Raw genomic sequence first — 22,852 nt, 5'->3', positions numbered from 1 at the left:
TTAAGGTATTAAGACTAAACAGGACGCGCACAATGATGGTTACACAAGGATACTATACCAAGCCTACTAATGATAACGACATTACTTATTATAAGAATGATCATCATAATAATTGTAATAATAACAATCAGAAGGAGATCAAGATAAAGGAGGGTATAGGAGCGAGAACTGCATGCATATTACATGTGACAAACAGGTGCTGTTAGATTACAATATTATTTTTCTGCCTGTTTGGAACAGTGTAAACAACACTAAATAAATAAGTAATACCAGTCTGTTCTAATGAAAAAAATAATTGTAAAGCCTTTATTACAGCATAGCAAAGATTAAAAACAGCCAAATCTGTGAAATTGCTTTATCCGACATTTTGCTGTTGCATGAAGCTCGGTGCTGACGGAATCAGTAGGCTATTAAACAAACACTCAAACAGGTAAAAGAAGCAGGATCTGTCTTACTTGTGTCACAGCGGTCTAAGGCACTGCATCTCAGTGCTAGAGGCGTCACTACAGACCCTGGTTCGGTTCCAGGCTGTATCACAACCGGCCGTGATTGGGAGTCCCATAGGGCGGCACACAATTAGCCTAGTGTCGTCCGGGTTAGGGTTTGGCCCGGGGTAGGCCGTCATTGTAAATAAGATTTTTTTTCTTAACTGACTTGCCTAGTTAAATAAAGTTGTCTTGTGCACCATGTAAAAAATTATAATTGGGACTGCTCGACTAAAGAAATCTCGGTTAACCAACAGCCTATTGACCAAACAATCAACTAAATAGGATCAGCTCTACCAAAACCACACAATACATTATTTACCATTCATTTCTATTGGGTACAAAACAATATAAAACACAACCAAAACTAACTGCAAATCCATTTGTAGAATCACAAGCTTGATTGTGTACTAGGAATATGGGATCAAATACAACAATTTCAGACCCCACTGTATGTTAAAGTTTATAACTTTGGTTTTACTGGGCTATGACCCATAAGATTCTATCTTCTCTGCTCAGCTGTTCCTCTCGTCTAGTCAGGTCAGGGTAGATCCACCCAGAGGAGAGTGTATGGTATGAAACAGGAACACTATAGTCGGGGGGCTGAAGAGGAAAAAGCTGAAAGATTCTACAGCATTCGGAGGCCCTCCGAATTCTCAGACCCCCACAGTTGATTCCATCTGACCCCCACCTCACCACTACCCCCTGAACTCGCCTAACCCTACACTCTATCAGAGGGTTAAAAAAAAGAGAGAGAAGAGAAAGAGAAAGAGAGAGATATAGACAAAACTATCGTTAAGGTTACTGAAACCAGGGGTTAAGGAGAGAAGGGTGTCTGTGGTCCGGTGACAGCCTGTTAGTCCTCCCCATGGTATCAGCAGTGGACTCATCATGTACTACATGGCTGTATGAATTATTAAAAACACACACACATACACAGCATCATTTTTCATCACTGTTTGTGTTGTAAATAATTGTTGTAAATTGCGGTGTGATTATGGCCATTACGCTGCGATGACATTTAGTACTACAGTCTACCACTCCCTTATCTGTTTTGATTGGCCAGCTGTAAGACATTGTGAAATAATTTCCTCTCAGGGATTTGGGTGGATTTCTCATGGTGATAACCATAACAACTGGTGATCATTAATAATAACAAACCTGGCATATGGGCTTCATAGAGTGTGTGTGTACGCAAGTAAGCCTGTGGGTGAGAGAGGGTAACGCTCAGCGGAGTGAGAGAGAGAATGAAGGCTTCACGTATGTCCTATGTAGAATGTGTTCTGTAAGGTTGCGTGGAGGACGAGTGTGTAACTGTGTGTGCTATGCAAATGTATGTGTTTGATCTGGGAGGAGCCAGAGAGAGGCTCATCTAGTTGGTGCTGACAGAAGGGCTGTTTAGAATGGAGCCAACAGAGCAGAGCTACAGGGAGAGACACACAGGGACACTGATCCATGGAGCTCCATCTGAGTGCTTCCACCCCTCCCTTTCCCCTCTCCTCCTTCCATCCCCAGGTAAAGGCCTACAGGGGTCTCTGTTACCTTATCAGATCAGTGGAATCTGAGCACACACTGTGTGTTTAAGTGTATCGGCGTAAAATTACCATCAACTTTGGGGTCCATTTCAGATAAGTCAATTGAAGAGATGAGTGTGAATTCATGAATGGAAAAACGACTAACTTCTTCTTTTGTTAAATGTGGGGGTCGGCATTTGAATTTTATTTCCTAAATTGACAGAATGGAAATGGTCCAATCCTGGTAACCGTACACAACCACCTAATTCATGGCAACACCAACACACCAAACACAGCAGCAGCGGGTGCCATGGTAACGAGTGGGGGGTGTACTAACGGGAAGTTAGCGAGCCTGACAGCCACGGGGGAACAGGAGAGCTGGGTGGCCTACTTCAACGCCACATCCTGGTATACCAGCAGCATGTTGTTATGGTTACTGACCAGGGTGTTGGTGGTGCCTTCAGACACTGGGAAGAGAAGGAGGGGTCAGAGGTTAGATACAGTCACAGGAGACACATGAAACCTAATGAAAAGTGCTTTATAAATACAATCCTTCCATCCATCAGTCATCAATGGGTTGTCGATTTACTCCGAGTTGCTTTGGCAGGCCAGTCCATAAATGACGACAAACCTTAAATGAATATTTAACAGTTTAGAAAGCAAAAATATCTCAAAAGTCATTACAAATGAATTAAACAAGGCCTAGTTCTGGGGCGAGGATGTGTCTTTGAGGTAGAAGATTAATTTGTGAGAACACACATGGTTAAACCCCGGATTGACCTGAAATGGTCTAGCATGAAAACGCCTTTTGGTTTGGCCACACACACACACGAGCATTTAGCGTGACTGCCACCGCGGGAGATCTGAGAGGCACACGCAACACACGCCTAGCCAACCTCATTGGGATAGAGGGCAGGGGCGGGCAAGGCCAAAATGACAGACACAGTTTATATATGACTCCCTCCATCCACTACATATAGCGCCATTTGTTTTTTTCTCCTCTTTTGCTCCCCCTGGTTCGTTCTGTTCTGCCACTGTGGCCAGGCACTGTATTAATAGCAGTGTATCAGACAGACATATGGCAATGGTTTCCCTGAACACACCTTACCCTGAGGTGTGTGTGTGGGTGTGTGTGTGTGTGTGTACACTAATTATAAGTGATTATTATCAATGCTGGGGTTAAGTGGCTGTATTATCACTAGAGGGAAAAATAGAGGATGCGAGAAAGAGAGAGGGGGCAAAGAAACGAGGGAGAGAGAGAAAAGGAGAACACAAGCCAAAAAAGGCAGCTGCATAGCGGAGGGCCAGAGGGGAAAACCTGTGAAATATTGAGAGCGGGCTGGTAAACCGCTAAAGTTCCAGCCAAAACAATGTGAAAGTCAGCAGCCCGGAAAGTTCCTCTCCCTCTCTCTGTATTGAAAACCAAACCGCAGCAGATTACAATAGCGGGAAGCCATTTGCCATACTATCCGGGTGGCTGCTGGTTGTGTAACCAGAGAAAACTATCGGGGACTGTGATCGATGTCACCTGGGATCCTGGCCTTTACAGAGGAACGATGCAAATGGAATGGGAATAGTGTGGTGTAAGATTGTGTGTGTGTGTGTGTGTGTGTGTGTGTGTGTGTGTGTGTGTGTGTGTGTGTGTGTGTGTGTGTGATACCAGAGGGAATGGTGCTCACAGGTCAAACACACCTCTATGAGGAATAGCAGGTGCCTCTGGTTTAAAAAACATTTTTTTTCAATATCTCTCTAAAACACTCTGCTTCTTCTCTTCCTCCTCATCCCTCTCTCATTGCTTTCCTCCCTCCTTTCTCTCAACTATTTCCCTCCTCTCCCTCCCTCCCGCTATCCTTCCCTTGCCATCCCTCTCTCCATGTATATACAGGTAACTGCCAAAATAAAGGAAACACTTGAGTAAATGAGGGATACAAAGCATATTGAAAGCAGGCGCTTCAACACAGGTTTGGTTCCTGAGTTAATTAAGAGATTAACATCCCATCATGCCTAGGGTCATGTATAAAAATGCCCAGTTGCCCATTATTTTGGCTACCATGGCTAGAAGAGATCTCAGTGACTTTGAAAGAGAGGTCTCAAAGGAGCACAGGGGGCTTAAAGGGTCTGTGTGTGTCTCTTAGTCACCAGATCTCAACTCAACTGAACACTTATGGGAGATTCTGGAGCACCACTTGAGACTGTTTTCCACCACCATCAACAAAACATCAAATAATGGAATTTCTTGTGGAAGAATGGTGTCGCATCCCTCCAACAGAGTTCCAGACACTTGTAGAATCTATACCAAGGTGCATTCAATCGGTTCTGTTCAGCTCATGGTGGCCCCAACGCCCTATTAATACACTTATGTTAGGGTTTCCTTTATTTTGGCAGTTACCTGTAATTGAGCTCAGCTGGAGAGAGGTGTGTTGGCTGGAACCCATTAGTGGGCCCTGCGATAGTGGGATTAACATGGAACACGCAGACCCCTGATCCACAGGGCATTCCGCCAGTAGAACATGCTGTGTGTGTGCATGTGCTTATGCAGGTGACGGTGCTGTGTGTTGCATGTTCGAGGTGCTACATATGCTAAATATGGATTCGATTAAAGCGTGCCTTGCTCTGTGACATTTCCTACTTCCTCTGGTTGGAGTGGTATGTTGGGAGTCAGTCAGGACAGACAGATGCACTGTGTAGAGCTGTACTCCGGTCCCTCATTAAACCCAACCCAGGAGCCGAGAGACTCCCTATCAGATGAACCTGAGCTCACAGACAAACACTCATTCTGCTACCGACACACACTCTGGACAGGCATGGGGAATGTCTTATCACCACTAGAAATATTTGTTAGACCAGTATCCACATGGCAGACCTAAAACAAAGACTGGATAGAAGAGTCAGCAATAATATTCATCAATTATATGGAGGATGGATATCTGCTATGTCCTACAATATGCCCTACAATATGTCCTACAAATAATGTGTCTGATATCAAGCAGTTATTAAGCTTCTGATATCAAGCAGTATGTTATGTGAGGAAGCAGCTAGGGCTGTACCATTACCTGAGGGATAGGGGAGGAAGCACTAGGGCTGTACCATTACCTGAGGGATAGGGGAGGAAGCACTAGGGCTGTACCATTACCTGAGGAGTAGGGGAGGAAGCAGCTGGGGTTGTACCATTACCTGAGGGATAGGGGAGGAAGCACTAGGGCTCTACCATTACCTGAGGAGTAGGGGAGGAAGCACTAGGGCTGTACCATTACCTGAGGAGTAGGGGAGGAAGCACTAGGGCTGTACCATTACCTGAGGAGTAGGGAAGGAAGCACTAGGGCTGTACCATTACCTGAGGAGTAGGGGAGGAAGCACTAGGGCTGTACCATTACCTGAGGAGTAGGGGAGGAAGCACTAGGGCTGTACCATTACCTGAGGAGTAGGGGAGGAAGCACTAGGGCTGTACCACTACCTGAGGAGTAGGGGAGGAAGCACTAGGGCTGTACCATTACCTGAGGAGTAGGGGAGGAAGCACTAGGGCTCTACCATTACCTGAGGAGTAGGGGAGGAAGCACTAGGGCTCTACCATTACCTGAGGAGTAGGGGAGGAAGCACTAGGGCTGTACCATTACCTGAGGAGTATGGGAGGAAGCACTAGGGCTCTACCATTACCTGAGGAGTAGGGGAGGAAGCACTAGGGCTGTACCATTACCTGAGGAGTAGGGGAGGAAGCACTAGGGCTCTACCATTACCTGAGGAGTAGGGGAGGAAGCACTAGGGCTGTACCATTACCTGAGGAGTAGGGGAGGAAGCACTAGGGCTCTACCATTACCTGAGGGATAGGGGAGGAAGCATAAGCATAAGGCCTCTACCATTACCTGAGGGATAGGGGAGGAAGCATAAGCATAAGGGCTCTACCATTACCTGAGGAGTAGGGGAGGAAGCAGCTCGGGTTGTACTCGTTTCCATGAAGCGGATATGTCCGTTGTCTTTGAGACAGTATAGATTCCTCTTGCCGCAAACAAAGATGGAGGACGAGGACGGAGAGAAGGAGGGGACACTGAGGTCCAAGGCCAGCTCCCCCAGGACCAGGATCCAGTCAGCCTGAGGGGGTAACACACACAGGGTTTTACACCACACACACACACACACTTTTCTCTTCTCACCATCTCTTCCCTGCAGTTTTGCTATGCTGCTCAGCATCCTGTCTGGTCTCTGTGTCTGTGGCCACCGCCAGCGTCTCATACCTGGGTTAGGAACACTTCAGTTTAGACACACAAGGTTCTCAGTGGTAACACTTCAGTTTAGATACACAATGTTCTCAGTGGTAACACTTCAGTTTAGACACACAATGTTCTCAGTGGTAACACTTCAGTTTAGATACACAATGTTCTCAGTGGTAACACTTCAGTTTAGACACACAATGTTCTCAGTGGTAACACTTCAGTTTAGACACACAATGTTCTCAGTGGTAACACTTCAGTTTAGATACACAATGTTCTCAGTCTTTGCTTGGTAAAGGTCCGCCTTATCTCAGCTCACTGGTCACCATAACAGCACCCACCCGTAGCACTCGCTCCAGCAGGTATATTTCACTGGTCACCCCAAAAGCCAACAACTCCTTTGGCCGCCTTTCCTTCCAGTTCTCTGCTGCCAATGACTGGAACGAATTGCAAAAAAATAAATAAAAAAATATTATTTTTGTAAACTTTTTTTATTTATTTTTTATTTTATTTTTTAAATCGCTGAAGCTGGAGACTCATATCTCCCTCACTAACTTTAAACATCAGCTATCTGAGCAGCTAACTGATCTCTGCAGCTGTACATAGCCCCCATTTACTTTTCTGCTATTTTGCACACCAGTATTTCTACTTGTACATCATCATCTGCACATCTATCACTCCAGTGTTAATTTGCTAAATTGTAATTACTTCGCTACCATGGCCTATTTATTGCCTTACCTCCTCATGCCATTTGCACACACTGTATATAGACTTTCTTTTTTTCTATTGTGTTATTGACTGTACGCTTGTTTATTCCATGTGTAACTGTGTTGTTATTTGTGCCACACTGCTTTGCTTTATCTTGGCCAGGTCGCAGTTGTAAATGAGAACTTGTTCTCAACTAGCTTACCTGGTTAAATAAAGGTGAAATAAAAACATACATTTTTTAAATGTAGTAACACTTCAGTTTAGACACACAATGTTCTCAGTGGTAACACTTCAGTTTAGACACACAATGTTCTCAGTGGTAACACTTCAGTTTAGACACACAATGTTCTCAGTGGTAACACTTCAGTTTAGACACACAATGTTCTCAGTGGTAACACTTCAGTTTAGACACACAATGTTCTCAGTGGTAACACTTCAGTTTAGACACACAATGTTCTCAGTGGTAACACTTCAGTTTAGACACACAATGTTCTCAGTGGTAACACTTCAGTTTAGATACACAATGTTCTCAGTGGTAACACTTCAGTTTAGACACACAATGTTCTCAGTGGTAACACTTCAGTTTAGACACACAATGTTCTCAGTGGTAACACTTCAGTTTAGATACACAATGTTCTCAGTGGTAACACTTCAGAAATACTTCAGCTGGACCCTCTGTCAGAAGCCCCACTGTCATAACAGACATCCATCTGTGTTATGACAACTAAAGTTTGTGCCACAAACCATTATTCAGGTACGCTAGTTTCATGCTTTTATGTTCTCAAACAATGTCTTTATTAATAGCAGTATCATGACACTGATCTGGAGTCAGCCTACAGTAGTCTAGCATTATGGCATTAATACAATCTGATTTCCAGTAAAAAGCTGGAACTGGCTATAGTAGCTACAGACATCTCACACACGCTCAGTCACCTGGCTCCTCGGGAGGGAGAAGGAAAAGCTGCTAAGAATCAGATAATTATATGAAGAGAAATCAGAACCTGCTAATAAGTCCTGATGTTTATGGAGCTGGAAACGACAGGAGACTATTTGCTCTGTCAGGGAGAAAGTATTTTTCTCTCTCGCTCTCTGAGAAAAGAATGAAGGGATGAACATGTCCAAAGACAACAGCAAGCAGTGCCAATTGGAAGGTGGAGGAAGAGGAAACGGGACCTATTTTGCCATTACTAGTTGCAGAGGGATTCAAATAGAGGACACTCCTGACAAATGCACAACGAATAAGTGCACTTTGGTTTGCATTCATACATTACTTTTGATCAGCTATAAGAAATCTGAAGGCCTCAATCCTAAATGGATGGGAGAGTTTGGCACCATCTAGCCAAGGCCTTTTAAGGGCGGAGTACTATGGTCAGGTCTGTTGGTGAATGAGCTAGTGTGAATGAGACCTAACACATAGAATCACAAAGAGTGTGTGTGTGTGTGTGTGTGTGTGTGTGTGTGTGTGTGTGTGTGTGTGTGTGTGTGTGTGTGTGCCTGCCGCGTGCGTGAGCGATGATAGAGTCCAAACCTTGAAGAAATGATTCACCAGCATGCACACCGGTTGTAAATGGTGAGCACACACACATTCAGAGTTCCACAGCTCAGGCCAGCCCAGCGGAGCAGGGAGGGTGTGTGTGTGTGTGTGTGTGTTTACATGAGTATAAATATGTGCATAATATGCATGCATGGTTTTGTGTGTGTACAAAATGTATGATCATGTGTGCGCATGAACATACTACCAACACACACCCCACGAGCCTCACCTTTAACCAGTTCAACCCACACAAACCCAGTCAACCTCTCCAGGTTGGATAGAGTCTCTCCGTGTCTCAGACAGCCCAGAGACACACAGAGTGAGTGTGTGAAGCTGTTACATGGACGATAGATGAAGTGCGGGGATGTGTGTGTGCGTGTGTGTGTGTGTGTGTGTGTCACTCAGCAGCCAGCGTGGGACGTCTACAGCCAGAGGAAACAGCCCAGTCATTTATACGAAAGAGGATATCTACCCAATACTGCCCTGATACACAAACACAAAATCACATTCATTAACCCTCAAGCGGAGAGAAAATCAACATTACTGGCTAAACAAACCGAGGGAGCGGAACAGTTCTCTAGCTGACTGATATTAGGCAGTACATGACACTCAGAGCAAGGCTATTTCTAACGAACATGCAGGATTTTCATTACCAAAATGTAGCTCTCTTCGTATCTACAGTTTTCATGACTTTTGATTGTAGATTTGATCAGAAAGTGGGATTCTAGCCACAGAGACCAAGTCTAGACACATCCAAAAGTTAACTGGGGACATAGAGCACTTCATCCTGGGCAGAATTATTTTTATTTGAATTCATATATACAGTCTGAGAATTGAAGAGAGGGAGGAGGGTCAGCGTTTCCGCAGTGATATCTCATCTGGGGAAGCTCTTGATATCGGAGAAATCTGGGATAACAAACAGCTGGAAGGCCGGGTTTCACACACCGTAACACACACACACACACACACACACACACACACACACACACACACACACACACACACACACACACACACACACACACACACACACACACACACACACACACACACACACACACACACACACTCTTCGGCCTTTCCCCAATTTCCATCTGGTTTTAGCAGTAGCGTTAAAAAGGAAAATCCCAGAGTGTGTTTGTAGAGGAAGGTAACTGTGATTATTGTGGAGGGGCGATGATCGGCCAAAGTAGAGGAAAATAAAGACAGGGCTTACATGGGGAGCTGTGGCGATCAATGAGTGGAAATTTCATTAGGACGTGAAAATGTTAACTTAGCACCGGGAATAACCAGACTCAGCTGTGGCAATAGGGCCCGATACACCCAATCTGCAGTATCCCCTATGTACACACACACACACACACACACACACACACACACACACACACACACACACACACACACACACAACACTCTCCCCTATTATTTAAAGATGGTGCAGTGGTTTGTGGCGTTAGGAGGACTAGAAAATGGCCTCCCATCTGCTGCACCACAGATGTATTTAAAGATCTAGTGTGGAGTAGCAGGCAGGCAGACAGCCTTCAGAGGCAAAGAGTACACTTCTTCACTCACTCACTTTTTCATTCACTTACTTACTTTCCCCTGTGTGTGTGTATTTGCTTTGCAGAATATGCGTGTGTTTTGCAGCCTATGTGTATGTTTTGCAGGGTGTGTGTTTTGCAGTGTGTGTACCTGTAGCTCTCCACCTGTCGTGCTGAGGACACAGTGAGGAAGATGTCAGTGCGGGAGCAGTAACACAGAGGACCAGGCAGGAGGAAGCCAGGGAGAAAACGGCCAACTGCGTTTTAAAAAGGCAAACGTTACATGAGCGTTGAATAAACGTTAATTCAACACATAGGCTTAGGACATTAACACATGACAACCTGGTGGAATCATACTGGCATCACAGAAAAGTACACACAATGACAGAACATAGCCCTGAATGCTGCCTGACTAAATGACTTGTAGAATTGTATACGTTCTGTGGAAAAATGTATGCAGCCTACAGTTCTGCTTGACTTGTTGGGGTGGCTCTGCTATGTTGTAGTGGTGGGTTAGCTGCTCTGCTATGTTGTATTGTAGTGGTGCGTTAGCTGCTCTGCTATGTTGTATTGTAGTGGTGGGTTAGCTGCTCTGCTATGTTGTAGTAGTGGGTTAGCTGCTCTGCTATATTGTATTGTAGTGGTGGGTTAGCTGCTCTGCTATGTTGTAGTAGTGGGTTAGCTGCTCTGCTATGTTGTATTGTAGTGGTGGGTTAGCTGCTCTGCTATGTTGTAGTAGTGGGTTAGCTGCTCTGCTATGTTGTATTCTAGTGGTGGGTTAGCTGCTCTGCTATGTTGTAGTAGTGGGTTAGCTGCTCTGCTATGTTGTATTGTAGTGGTGGGTTAGCTGCTCTGCTATGTTGTAGTAGTGGGTTAGCTGCTCTGCTATGTTGTATTGTAGTGGTGGGTTAGCTGCTCTGCTATGTTGTAGTAGTGGGTTAGCTGCTCTGCTATGTTGTAGTAGTGGGTTAGCTGCTCTGCTATGTTGTATTGTAGTGGTGGGTTAGCTGCTCTGCTATGTTGTAGTAGTGGGTTAGCTGCTCTGCTATGTTGTATTGTAGTGGTGGGTTAGCTGCTCTGCTATGTTGTATTGTAGTGGTGGGTTAGCTGCTCTGCTATGTTGTAGTAGTGGGTTAGCTGCTCTGCTATGTTGTAGTAGTGGGTTAGCTGCTCTGCTATGTTGTATTGTAGTGGGGTTAGCTGCTCTGCTATGTTGTATTGTAGTGGGTTAGCTGCTCTGCTATGTTGTATTGTAGTGGTGGGTTAGCTGCTCTGCTATGTTGTAGTAGTGGGTTAGCTGCTCTGCTATGTTGTATTGTAGTGGTGGGTTAGCTGCTCTGCTATGTTGTAGTGGTGGGTTAGCTGCTCTGCTATGTTGTAGTAGTGGGTTAGCTGCTCTGCTATGTTGTACTGTAGTGGGTTAGCTGCTCTGCTATGTTGTACTGTAGTGGTGGGTTAGCTGCTCTGCTATGTTGTATTGTAGTGGTGGGTTAGCTGCTCTGCTATGTTGTATTGTAGTGGTGGGTTAGCTGCTCTGCTATGTTGTAGTAGTGGGTTAGCTGCTCTGCTATGTTGTAGTAGTGGGTTAGCTGCTCTGCTATGTTGTATTGTAGTGGGTTAGCTGCTCTGCTATGTTGTATTGTAGTGGGTTAGCTGCTCTGCTATGTTGTATTGTAGTGGTGGGTTAGCTGCTCTGCTATGTTGTAGTAGTGGGTTAGCTGCTCTGCTATGTTGTATTGTAGTGGTGGGTTAGCTGCTCTGCTATGTTGTAGTGGTGGGTTAGCTGCTCTGCTATGTTGTAGTAGTGGGTTAGCTGCTCTGCTATGTTGTACTGTAGTGGGTTAGCTGCTCTGCTATGTTGTACTGTAGTGGTGGGTTAGCTGCTCTGCTATGTTGTAGTAGTGGGTTAGCTGCTCTGCTATGTTGTAGTAGTGGGTTAGCTGCTCTGCTATGTTGTAGTAGTGGGTTAGCTGCTCTGCTATGTTGTATTGTAGTGGTGGGTTAGCTGCTCTGCTATGTTGTATTGTAGTGGTGGGTTAGCTGCTCTGCTATGTTGTAGTAGTGGGTTAGCTGCTCTGCTATGTTGTATTGTAGTGGTGGGTTAGCTGCTCTGCTATATTGTATTGTAGTGGTGGGTTAGCTGCTCTGCTATGTTGTATTGTAATGGTGGGTTAGCTGCTCTGCTATGTTGTATTGTAGTGGTGGGTTAGCTGCTCTGCTATGTTGTAGTAGTGGGTTAGCTGCTCTGCTTTGTTGTATTGTAGTGGTGGGTTAGCTGCTCTGCTATGTTGTGTCGTAGTGGTGGGTTAGCTGCTCTGCTATGTTGTGTCGTAGTGGTGGGTTAGCTGCTCTGCTATGTTGTGTCGTAGTGGTGGGTTAGCTGCTCTGCTATGTTGTGTCGTAGTGGTGGGTTAGCTGCTCTGCTATGTTGTGTCGTAGTGGTGGGTTAGCTGCTCTGCTATGTTGTGTCGTAGTGGTGGGTTAGCTGCTCTGCTATGTTGTGTCGTAGTGGTGGGTTAGCTGCTCTGCTATGTTGTGTCGTAGTGGTGGGTTAGCTGCTCTGCTATGTTGTGTCGTAGTGGTGGGTTAGCTGCTCTGCTATGTTGTGTCGTAGTGGTGGGTTAGCTGCTCTGCTATGTTGTGTCGTAGTGGTGGGTTAGCTGCTCTGCTATGTTGTGTCGTAGTGGTGGGTTAGCTGCTCTGCTATGTTGTGTCGTAGTGGTGGGTTAGCTGCTCTGCTATGTTGTGTCGTAGTGGTGGGTTAGCTGCTCTGCTATGTTGTGTCGTAGTGGTGGGTTAGCTGCTCTGCTATGTTGTGTCGTAGTGGTGGGTTAGCTGCTCTGCTATGTTGTGTCGTAGTGGTGGGTTAGCTGCTCTGCTATGTTGTGTCGTAGTGGTGGGTTAGCTGCTCTGCTATGTTGTGTCGTAGTGGTGGGTTAGCTGCTCTGCTATGTTGTGTCGTAGTGGTGGGTTAGCTGCTCTGCTATGTTGTGTTGTAGTGGTGGGTTAGCTGCTCTGCTCATTTGTCTCCTGCTGAATCTGATATGTCCATTAACACCTCTCGGACTGAGCAGGCCTGTTCACAGCAGCCTTACACAGCTTTAGGTCTGCGTTTGTGTGTGGAGTACTTGGAATGGCCCACTGAGTTTTATGGCAGAGAAAATCTGAGATGGCTGAGTACACACACACACACACACACACACACACACACACACACACACACACACACACACACACACACACACACACACACACACACACACACACACACACAACACAGAGTGGCTGTGAGAGCAGAGAACTATAATTAGGCCTCTACACGCTATTAAAAATCACACTCACATCAACGAGGGGTCAGGGAGTACCACCTGCAGAGCAGATACACACATACACAATAATAAACACGTTTGGGTGTGCTTCACCAGCTATTCTGGTCATCCCCCTTTGGTGAACAGGGCTCAGGGTGGGAGGTCAGTAAAACACTGAAGGACAAGGCCACTCACACAATTACCTCGCCCTGTGTGTGTGAGTGTATGCACACGTGCGTATGCACACGTATGGTGTGTGTGCATGTATGTGTGTGTCTTCTCTCACGCTTGTGAGTGGGTCTACGCCCATACTAAATATATCAAAAACGGCTCTTCTAGCGCTATAAAACATTAGTCCAGCACGTCTACCCTTAGCAGAGACATAAAGAGGAAACCAGCCCATACTAATAGCATTAATAGAACATGCTGTTACACAGGTTGAGCCCAAGGACAAAGCACAGAGGCTGGCAGGACAGAGCAGAGCAGTGCAGTGGTTCTTTGGGCCTGGGTTCTGGGTGGAGTTGGGCTGAAGTGTGGGCCAGGTGCTGCTTAGAATGGCCTACGCTGTTTGAGTGTGTGTGGCCCGATTCTGACCCAAACCCAGACTAGCCATTAGGGCGGTATTACTACAACACCGCTATTACAGCGCCTACAGTCATTCCATGGTCAGGAACTATTATGGGTGCTCACATTTAGAGCAAGGTCCTACACACACTAATTTCAGATGAATACACTCACTCAGATGACAAGTGTGTACGGTGGTGTGTAGGAGCTGATTCCACAGGCTGTGCTGCACCCTGGTGGTGGTGTGTGGTAGTGTAACCCTGGAGCAGGACCCTCTTGTCCTCTGTTTTATAGGAACCTCATTGTAATCCACTCTCTCCCTACACTGACAGGAGAGGGACACAACTATACTGAAAGTGTGTGAGAGAGAGAGAGAGCGAGAGAGACTCAGAGAGTAAGAAAGAGAAGGAGAGAAATGGAAAGGGAGGAGGGACAGAGAGAAAAAAAGATGGCGCCGGAGGGTAGGGCTGCCGTCTTATTGGCTCTTAACCAACCATGCTATTTTGTTCGTTTTTTCACATTGTTCGTAACTTGTTTTGTACATAATGCTGCTGCTACCGTCTCTTATGACCGAAAAGAGCTTCTGGACATCAGAACTGGGATTACTCACCTCAAATTTGACTAGGAGTTTTTCTTCAATGAGTCGGACGTGAGGGAAATACTACAGACAACCGACCAGGCCTAGATCCCCGTGATTTGCTGGAAAAGGAAACGTAGGTTTCGCGGAAAGAGATCAGGATGCCTTGTGAGGATCAGGTGACGAGTGGCTAATCTGCCCTTGCCTTCCGTTCTTCTAGCTAACGTTCAATCGCTGGAAAATAAATGGGACGTACTGAAAGCACATATATCCTACCAACGGGACATTAAAAACTGTAAATCTTATGTTTTACCGAGTCGTGGCTGAACGACGACATCAAGAACATACAGCTCGCAGGTTATACACTCCATCGGCGGGACAGAACAGCAGCCTTTGGTAAGACACGGGGCGGGGGCCTATGCATATTTGTAAACAATAGCTGGTGCACGATATCTAAGGAAGTCTCAGGGTTTTGCTCGCCTGAGGTAGAGTATCTCATGATAAGCTGTAGACCACACTATCTGTATTTTTCGTACATACCACCACAGACCGAGGCTGGCACTAAAACCGCACTCAGTGAGCTGTATTCCGCCAGAAGCAAACAGGAAAACTCTCATCCAGAGGCAGCGCTCCGAGTGGCCGGGGACTTTAATGCAGGGAAACTTAAATTAGTTTTACCTAATTTCTATCAGCATGTTAAATGCGCAACCAGAGGGAAAAAAATCTAGACCACCTTCAGTCAACACACAGAGACGCGTACAAAGCTCTCCCTCGGCCTCCATTTGGCAAATCTTACCATAACTCTATCCTCCTGATTCCTGTTTACAAGCAAAAATTAAAGGAGGAAGCACCAGTGACCACTATACGAAAGTGGTCAGATGAAGCAGATGCTAAACTACAGGATTGTTTTGCTAGCACAGACCAGAAAATGTTCCGGGATTCTTCCGATAGAATTGAGGAGTACACCACATCAGTCACTGGCTTTATCAATAAGTGCATCGAGGACGTCGTCCCCACAGTGACTGTACGTACATACCCCAACCAGAAGCCATGGATTACAGGCAACATCCACACTGAGCTAAAGAGTAGAGCTGCCGCTTTCAAGGAGCGGGAATCTAACCCGGAAACTTATAAGAAATCTCGCTATGCCCTCCGATGAACCATCAAACAGGCAAAACATCAATACAATACTAAGATTGAATCGTACTACACCGGCTACGATGCTCGTCAGATGTGGCAGGGCTTGCAAACTATTACAGACTACAAAGGGAAGCACTGCCAAGAGCTGCCCAGTGACACGAGCCTACCAGACAAGCTAAATAACTTCTATGCTCGGTTCGAGGCAAGTAACACTGAAACATGCATGAGAGCATCAGTTGTTCCAGACAACCGTGTGATCATCCTCTCCGCAGTCGATGTGAGTAAGACCTTTAAACAGGTCAACATTCACACGGCCGCTGGGCCAGGCGGATTACCAGGATGTGTACTCCGAGCATGCGCTGACCAACTGGGAAGTGTCTTCACTGACATTTTCAACCTCTCCCTGTCTGAGTGTGTAATACCAACATGTTTCAAGCAGACCACCATAGTCCCTGTGCCCAGAAACACTAAGGTAACCTGACTAAATGACTACCGACCCGTAGCACTCACATCTGTAGCCATGAAATGCTTTGAAAGGCTGGTCATGGCTCACATCAACACCATAATCCCAAAAACCCTAGACCAACTCCAATTTGCATTCCTCACCAACAGATCCACATATGATGCAATCTCTATTGCACTCCACACTGCCCTCTCTCACCTGGACAAAAGGAACACCTATGTGAGAATGCTATTCAGTGCCCTCAAAGCTCATCACTAACCTAAGGATCCTGGGACTAAACACCTCCCTCTGCAACTGGATCCTGGACATCCTGTCTGGCCCCCCCAGGTGGTAAGGGTAGGTAACAACACATCCGCCACGTTGATCCTCAACACGGGGGCCCCTCAGGGGTGCATGCTCAGTCCCATCCTGAACTCCCTGTTCACTCACGACTGCACGGCCAGGCACGTTTCTAACACCATCATTAAGTTTGTTGATGTCACAACGGCCTGATCACCGACAACAATGAGAGCCTATAGGGAGGAGGTCAGAGACCTGACAGTGTGGTGCAAGGACAACAAACTCTCCCTCAACGTGATCAAGACAAAGGAGATGATTGTGGACTAAAGAAAAAGGAGGACTCTCTCATTGACAGGGCTGTAGTGGAGCAGGTTGACAGCTTCAAGTTCCTTGGCATCCACACCGCCAACAAACTACATGGTCCAAGCACACCAAGACAGTCGTGAAGAGGGCACGACAAAACCTATTCCCCCTCAGGAGACTGAAAAGATTTGGCATGGGTTTTACAGCTGCACCATCGAGAGCATCCTGACTGCTCGGCTTCCGACCGCAAGGCACTACAGAGGGTAGTGCGTACGGCCCAGTACATCACTGGGGCCAAGCTTCCTGCCATCCAGGACCTCTATACCAGGCGGTGTCAGAGGAAGGCCCTAAAAATTGTCAAAGACTCCAGCCACCCTAGTCATAGACGGTTCTCCTCTGCTACTGCACGGTAAGTGATACCGGAGCACCAAGTCTAGGTCCAAGAGGCTTCTAAACAGCTTCTACTCCCAAGGCATAAGACTCCTGAATAGCTATTCAAATGGCTACCCAGACTATTTACATTGCCCCCCCCCCCATGCTGCTGCTACTCTCTGTTATTATCTATGCATAGCCACTTTAATAACTCTACCTACATGTACATAATTACCTCGACACCGGTGCCCCCCGCACATTGACACATTGACTCTGTACTGGTAGCCCCTGTACAAAGCCCTGCTATTGTTATTTACTGCTGCTCTTTAATTATTTGTTATTCTTACCTCTTACTTTTTTAGGGATTTTCTTACAACTGCATTGTTGGTTAAGGGCTTGTGAGTAAGCACTGTAAAATTTGATTTGATCTAATAGAGAAAGGATGTGAGAGAGAGAGAAGTGAATGGGAGTGTGTGTGTGTGTGTGTGTGTGTGTGTGTGTGTGTGTGTGTTTGCGCAAATGGAAACTGGCATGAATGAAGGAGTCCATAAAGTGTTGGAAGTCTATGAAACGAAGGAAGGTGAATAAGAGTTCAGGGGTTAATGAGGAATGTTAGAATGCCAGGGGGAGAGAGAGGGAGAGAGGATGGGGGAAGAAATCATCCCTCAAGAGAAATATATGTATTTGGAAAAAAGGAGGAGAAAGCCCTCGACTCTGCAGCATCCAAGAAAAGCAACGACTCCCATCCTAAACATGTCCTCTATAACAGTAACCAACACAGCTCCAAGTCTCCTCACACACGTGCACGCGCACACACAAACCAGTGTTAAACTGAAGCCCTTTTAGACATGAGAAGGCCAATAATAAAACAAGGGATATATTGTTGAGGTGGTGTGTGTGTGTGTGTGTGTGTGTGTGTGTGTGTGTGTGTGTGTGTGTGTGTGTGTGTGTGTGTGTGTGTGTGTGTGTGTGTGTGTGTGTGTGTGTGGGGGGGGGCCAGGGAGCACGTGTTTGGATAAGTGTGCTCTCCCATTAATGAATTGCCTGTTGTCTCTTGTCTGGGGCTTGGTCCAGATTTCAGCAGTGTGTTCCTGGCAGGCTAAAAAGAGAGCTTCTGTGGTTGACCTGACACAACCTTTGAAGGACACACAGAACCTAACTTACTACACATACAAATACACCCACACGGGTGCACATGCATCCACACACCCATGCACACACTGATCCAGTCACTGCCATCCAAATAAACCTGCACCAGAACGCCAAGGGTTCCCCTCCACACAGAATGAATCATATTCTACAATTATAGCTCTGTGGTCATTAGAAATTAAAGGGCAGTGAATTAATCCAAAGAATTAACAAAATGTGTGTGGTTTGTAACTAAACTGTCAATGCCTATCTGTTACATGTGAGGTGTTTGAGCTGCTCATGTGATGTGTTACCTGTGACCCCTCCGAAGGTTCCAGAAGTCATGTTGCAGGCGGTCCTCTGGAGGTTGTGCTCATAGACCCGCTTGAGCTGGTACTGAACCCAATGCTCCACATTACCAGCAGTACCTATGGTAGAGAAAGAGAGACAGAGAGAGACATTAAAGCGAGGTAGAGAGAAATAGAGGGAGAGGGCGCGCGAGAGAGAGACCCTCCATATTAATATTTATTGTCACATATCATTGCTATGTCCTATGGTTAAATCTGCAGAGAGAGAACTAGACGAATGGGAGCAAACTGCCATAGTATCAAATCAAATTTGTCACACGCTTCATAAACAACAGATGTAGACTAACATTGAAATGGTTACTCACGGGCCCTTCCCAACAATGCAGAGAGAAAAATATAGAAAAAATAATAACACGAAGAATAAATACACAATGAGTAACAATAATTTGGCTATATACAGTACACGGAGCACCAGTAACGAGACAATTTGCAGGGGTATGAGTTATTTGAGGTAGATATGTACATATAGGTAGGGGTAGGCAACACGATAAATAGTAAAGTTGCAGCAGCATATGCGATGAGTCAAAAGAGTTAGTGCAAAGAGGGTAATGCAGATAGTTAACCAAATAGCTACACGGACTATTTAGTAGTGTTATGGCTTGGGGGGTTAGAAGCTGTTCAGGGTCCTGTTGGTTCCAGCCTTGAAAGCGGCAGCCCTGGCCTTTAGCTCAGTGCGGAAGTTGCCTGTAATCCATGACTTTTGGTTGGGATATGTACAGTACATACCGTCACTGTGGGGACGACGTGCTAAATGTGATAAACTCCTCAATGGTATCAGATGAATCCAGGAACATATTTCAGTCTGTAGTAGTCCACATCTGGGTGCAACACAGCCAGATGAAGCAGATCTGAACACCTGCAGAGAACTTTATTCAATTACTGCGAAGAACAGATGTCCAAAATCGCCAATGAAAACATACAGGACAATACTGGCATAAGAGTATATCAGTATAGATATAATGAAGTATATCCTAATGGTAAAGGTTAGGATTAGGGGGGTAGTCAAACCTGGCCCTAAATTTGTATTCTGGGGGCAACTGCTACTTCAAGCACAAGTTGTGAACGGATAAATATAATACAATATGCATAGGAAAAAGTGACAAATCTGTTTGATGTAAATCTATGGTTAAAACATGTGTTCTACAGCTTTGCGGAGGAACACGTCTGTCGTCAACCCTGCTGTAATGTTTACGGAGGAAAAACAACTAAAAACGAAGCCTGGGTGATTTCTTCTTTACTCAAAACCACAGCGCCCACTGTCGATGAGAACACATTTCACCATCTCCCGCCCCACTGCTCTAGAGACAAAATTTACAATGTGTTTCTCTGTTTAGGGAACACTCAATGGTCATTCAAAATGCTAACCGAAACCAGCTTCCCCAAAACATACACTAACATAAAACGTCAGCAAACAGATGAAGGAATCCTTTGACTCATACATCCCTTTTGTGTGTGAAACTTTTGGAAAATGCCTGGCTTTTCCAGGAAGCCTGTCTCTCCAGGAGGTCCCTGTGCACCCAGGAATGGACCACCGTGATGACATATCCCAACATTCCAGTCTTCCCTCACCATTCCATTCCTCCCTTTCTCTCCATCTTTCTCCTCCTATCCCCCTCTTACTTGAATAGTTTTGGCCATGGGAAGAGCAGAGGGGGCAATGGCGGTTTCAGTCTAGCGCTTGACATTTTTTGTTCAAAATATTTGAGTATTTACTCAACCTGTATTTGGCAAGTTAAAGTGCTTAAGAACAAATTTCCTTTAACAACATCTTGAAATGGGACCCTGGGGTATCTCCAGCTATGTGCTGGTAACTTGGTGGTTAGCCTAAAGTAGTGGAGCCAGCCAATTTTGAGACTAGATGGTTGATATGGTATGATAAATCACATGGAGAGAGCCGAACTCATGACATGGTGGTCAGGATTTACTGGAAGCAGATTAAGACAAGAACAAAGTTGAAGACAATGCCAAAGGTTCATGAACTCCATTGATGTCTACTCAGTGGATAACCGAACAGCATGACAGCAACTACCTCTTGACTTTGTGGTACAGGGTCAGGAGTTCACAACAAGGTCAGCAAGGTCATGTGATCAGGAAAAACCCTTGGCCCTTGAAGCTAATGTGTGTTTAGGACTGGGTGGGAAGCAACAGGAAAAGCCATTGTCTCCCAACACATGACATCATCATTCCTGTGCAACTCTAGTCCTTCGGTGCAGTGATGTAGGACAATGAGAGTAGAGAGTTCCATTCGTGACGTGGTACTTTAAGATTGTAAGTAGGGCTATGTTGAGTTAACGCCATGATTGCCCATTTGACCTGCAATTCCAGGCCACACTTCTGAGTGCCAGAATACCAGAGAGGGGGGAGGAGAAAAGGCATTATTAACACAATGACTGAGTGACCTTTATTTAACTAGGCAAGTCAGTTAAGAACAAATTCTTATTTACAATGACGGCCTACACTGGCCAAACCTGGACGACGTTGGGCCAGTTGGGCGCCGCCCTATGGGACTCCCAATCATGGCCGGTTGTGATACAGCCTGGAATGCTTACAGTCAGTGATAACATCATAAGCATACATCCCAGAGCAGTAGCTGGGTGTAGCATACTATTTGAGCAGCAGGTGCGTGTAGCATACTATTTGAGCAGCAGGTGCGTGTAGCATACTATTTGAGCAGCAGGTGCGTGTAGCATACTATTTGAGCAGCAGGTGCGTGTAGCATACTATTTGAGCAGCAGGTGCGTGTAACATACTATTTGAGCAGCAGGTGCGTGTAACATACTATTTGAGCAGCAGGTGCGTGTAACATACTATTTGAGCAGCAGGTGCGTGTAACATACTATTTGAGCAGCAGGTGCGTGTAGCATACTATTTGAGCAGCAGGTGCGTGTAGCATACTATTTGAGCAGCAGGTGCGTGTAGCATACTATTTGAGCAGCAGGTGCGTGTAGCATACTATTTGAGCAGCAGGTGCGTGTAGCATACTATTTGAGCAGCAGGTGCGTGTAGCATACTATTTGAGCAGCAGGTGCGTGTAGCATACTATTTGAGCAGTAGGAGGGTGTGACCTGGTACTTACGAGACAAACTTGCCCACTTCAACCTGGATGACGGGGTCTCTGAGCTGCACCTCCAGTAGCTGGCTGTGGGCCGGGCTGGGCTCTCCAGGCTTGGCAGGGTGGGGGGGAGAAGACCCGCAGCATGCCCATGTAGCTGCCCACCACTATCTTATCTACAGGAGAGAGGACATACACACTGTATACTTCTTCAGCTTAGACGTTATGGTATGGTCTCATATTGCTCCCTTCGTTGTACAAAACATTAAGAACACCTGTTCTTTCCATGACAGACTGACCAGGTGAATCCAGGTGAAAGCTATGATCCCTTCTTGATGTCACTTGTTAAATCCACTTCAAATAAGTGTAGATTTTATTTATTTTATTTTTATTTATTTCACCTTTATTTAACCAGGTAGGCAAGTTGAGAACAAGTTCTCATTTACAATTGCGACCTGGCCAAGATAAAGCAAAGCAGTTCGACAACATACAAAAACACAGAGTTACACATGAAGTAAAACAACAAATGACAGCTGAGTCACATGACCAGGGATTGTATCAGGGCGTGGGCCAAGCAGCTTTCCTCATTGTCAACTGCTGAGCAGGTGGAATGGACAGCTAACCCATAGAGAGAATCCCTACTTCCCCCTCCCTCTACACCAAGACCATATATAACCATTAAAATGATAGCCCTATTATTACAATTTTGAAAGACTACACAAGTGGAATATATGCCTATAGCCTTATACCACCTGCCTACTTAACTCTATCACTGCCAAGACCTTTCAGCTGCCCCTTTTCATCTACTTGACAGACAGCAAAGCACAGCCAACATTCTGCAATCAACCACATAATTCAACATTATCCAGGTGTGCCATGCATATCAGCAGAGCTCCGACTGCATTTCATTAGAGGTGAATAGAATGATTTCCACATAACTAGCTAGATCTAACCTTAGTATCTAGCTAGCAACATCAACATGCATCATCTGTTGATAAAACTACCTAGGTAACGTTAGTAGGGGTTGCGGGCAAGCATTGTCCATGTGTTGAACAATTGTTATAAACACAAACTAAACTGGACGATGTGCATAATTCTCTATAGGTAACAGGAGGTAGCAAGCTAGCCTGCCAGGAAACACCTCGAGCTAAGTTAGTTAACGTTAGCTGACTAATTAGCGCTGGCTGTGCTTGTGCCTGGCTTGGAGGCTAACAAGCGTCTAGTTTCAACATTCCAGCGACATATGCTAATTAGAAACGTGCCTATTTTACCTCTAACAAGACGAGCCTGTCTGTGGTTCGCAGTTCAGAT

At 45.7% G+C, this 22,852-nt stretch overlaps 1 pseudogene across 1 annotated transcript in view; it reads right to left on the bottom strand.

The window, feature by feature from the left end:
- Window positions 1-21,713, bottom strand: part of LOC106605256 (protein PTHB1-like) — a 93,136-nt pseudogene extending 71,423 nt beyond the window's left edge. Inside the window, exons 1-5 of the transcript XR_014392257.1 lie at window positions 21,566-21,713; window positions 18,436-18,549; window positions 10,043-10,244; window positions 5,906-6,242; window positions 2,337-2,466 (exon numbers count right to left, since the gene is read on the bottom strand). The product of XR_014392257.1 is annotated as a protein PTHB1-like (transcript). The remainder of the gene's footprint in view (window positions 1-2,336; window positions 2,467-5,905; window positions 6,243-10,042; window positions 10,245-18,435; window positions 18,550-21,565) is intronic.
- Between the last annotated feature and the right edge of the window lie 1,139 nt (window positions 21,714-22,852).

This window comes from Salmo salar, chromosome 05, assembly GCF_965601325.2.
Source record: "Salmo salar chromosome 05, fSalSal1, whole genome shotgun sequence".
NCBI lineage: Eukaryota > Metazoa > Chordata > Actinopteri > Salmoniformes > Salmonidae > Salmo > Salmo salar.
The sequence above is the reverse complement of the archived record's forward strand: the minus strand, read 5'-3'. Positions and strand labels throughout refer to the sequence as shown.